This window comes from Corylus avellana, unplaced genomic scaffold, assembly GCF_965113065.1.
Source record: "Corylus avellana unplaced genomic scaffold, dhCorAvel1.hap1.2 HAP1_SCAFFOLD_227, whole genome shotgun sequence".
Taxonomy (NCBI): Eukaryota; Viridiplantae; Streptophyta; class Magnoliopsida; order Fagales; family Betulaceae; genus Corylus; species Corylus avellana.
The window spans coordinates 17,501-20,000 of NW_028290611.1; positions in this window are offsets into that span (position 1 = coordinate 17,501).

Consider the following 2,500-nt stretch of genomic DNA (forward strand, 5'->3'; position numbering starts at 1 on the left):
TACATAATGATTATGGCCCAGAAACCGAGTGAATAGTGAGTCATTCATATTAGATTTTTTGATAGGTACGTACAGTCAATTCTAACTATAAAAAAATATAGAAAACTTTTCATCAAAGAAAAACCCTTCCTTCAAGGGGGGGATAAAAATAATTTTTTTTTGTGAAAAACTGTTAAAAAAAGATATATATCTATTCATTTCATTCTTGCGAAGACGGCGCTCCCATCTTTTTCCAATAGTTATTCTTTTTACTTACAATATTTATACCAAATTAAATCAATGAATTAGAACGAATCAATTGATCTATTTTTTTTTTTATTTTTATGTTATTTCGTACTGTACAATTTCTTTGTTTGTGGGATCATTTTCCCACAAGAGGTAAGTAAAAGAAATTATAGAATGGATTGCTACCTATGCCCAGATCTCGGATAAATGGAAATTTTATTGATAAGACCTTTTCAATTGTAGCCAATATCTTATTACGAATAATTCCGACAACTTCAGGAGAAAAAGAGGCATTCACCTATTACAGAGATGGTGCGATTTGATGTTTTTTTCTTTACCGATTTCAGTCTTCGGAGAAAGATACATTATTTGGGAGAGAAATAAAAAGATTATTGAAATAAATCTACGCTTATTGTGAAGGTGAAGTTTGTAAATAAAACAATTCCTTCTGTCGTGTATCCCCGATTAATGCAGCCTCAGATGCTTCAATTTTAGATTCTAGTATTGAGCGAAAGGTTACACCTATGGGTTAGGTCAACCCTACTTCACTAGTACCAATAGGCAGCATAGGGAAAGAAGCACTACGCCTAGGAATCAACAATACGAAAACTTTGTTATAAATTATACCTTTTCTTTATCGGAATCGGGATTAACAAGAATGGTTGGTACAACAAATATCCATCTCGTTCGTATTTTGGATACCCGTATAACCATCGAAGACTGTTGAAGTGACTAATTCCCGGAAATTAAGGGGTGTTAAGAACAAAGAAATTGTTAGAGTTATCATTTTTATTTAGTACCAAGATACTTGATGTTAAGAAAAGATCTTTTACAGGAAGGTTGGTTAGAGATTTCTTGTAAAAACACTAGCCCCGTTCGGTTCATAATGAAATTATTTCAATCTTTTTTGATGATTCCATGTATTATTCTCATTATGCACATAAAAAGGGAGGAGCCGTATGAGATGAAAATCTCACGTACGGTTCTGGAACGGAGATTCTTTGAATCGAAGACGACCGCAACGGATGTCGGCTCAATCCGAAGGAAATTATGCGGAAGCTTTACAGAATTATTATGAAGCTATGCGACTAGAAATTGATCCCTATGATAGAAGTTATATACTCTATAACATAGGTCTTATCCACACAAGGAACGGAGAACATACGAAAGCTTTGGAATATTATTTTAGGGCACTAGAACGAAACCCGTTCTTACCACAAGCTTTAAATAATATGGCCGTGATCTGTCATTACGTGCGACTATCTCCACTATAGAAAGAAAAAAAGGAAAGAAAGAGCAAATCCGCTAATAAATACTAGAAAATAGGCTTTCTACATATCATATCTATCGTGTCCAAAACAACGATTTTTATCAGCTGTAGCAAAGAAAAAGAAAGAAACTTCATAGAAGTCCAAATAGGAAGAAATAGGTATGCCTAGATCCTTTAGTCTATGGATAAAGAAAGGATCTAATTGATAGAAAGAATAAGCACCGTAAAGATCAATTAGTGAGGTTTTGGGCCGATACAATAAGAACTGCTTACTTATGTCACGATATGAGATAAAAGTTAGGAATCAACTTATGTAATAGAGTCGATCCCCTAAGGTATTGAGCAGCGGTGTAGAATCAGATCCCAAAGATAGTAAGTCTTTTCTTTCTTATGAAAGAAAGTCTTTTTCAAAGATTCTATAGAAATTTATATATGAAACCGAGATAGTTACCTTTTAGAAAATTCTAATGATAGTGAAAATGCCTATGCTTTATTCTTCTGAAGGTGGGAAAAAAGATAAAACTAAAACTGATTAAATTATTAATCAAAATTAAAGTTTGAAACTCATGCAATTAATCTCTTTTGGTTAACTCGAGAAAAAAAATGAGATAGATCTATGAGAAATCTCATTCAATTATTCAATTATATAATTATATATTATGGTAGATTAAAAAATGGGACACCAAAAGAATTGACTGCTGAGCCGTATGAGTAGGAAACTCTCAAGTACGGTTCTAAGGGAAGGAATTTAACTGCCTATTCCGACCGGGGAGAACAGGCCATTCGACAGGGAGATTCTGAAATTGCAGAGGCTTGGTTCGATCAAGCCGCTGAGTATTGGAAACAAGCTATAGCGCTTACTCCAGGTAATTATATTGAAGCACAGAATTGGTTGAAGATCACAAGGCGTTTCGAATAAGAGCGCTCTGTTTATTTCTTATTTTATTTAGTATTATTTAGAATTTTTATATTTTTCTATTTACTCTTTATAATAATCTTTATATT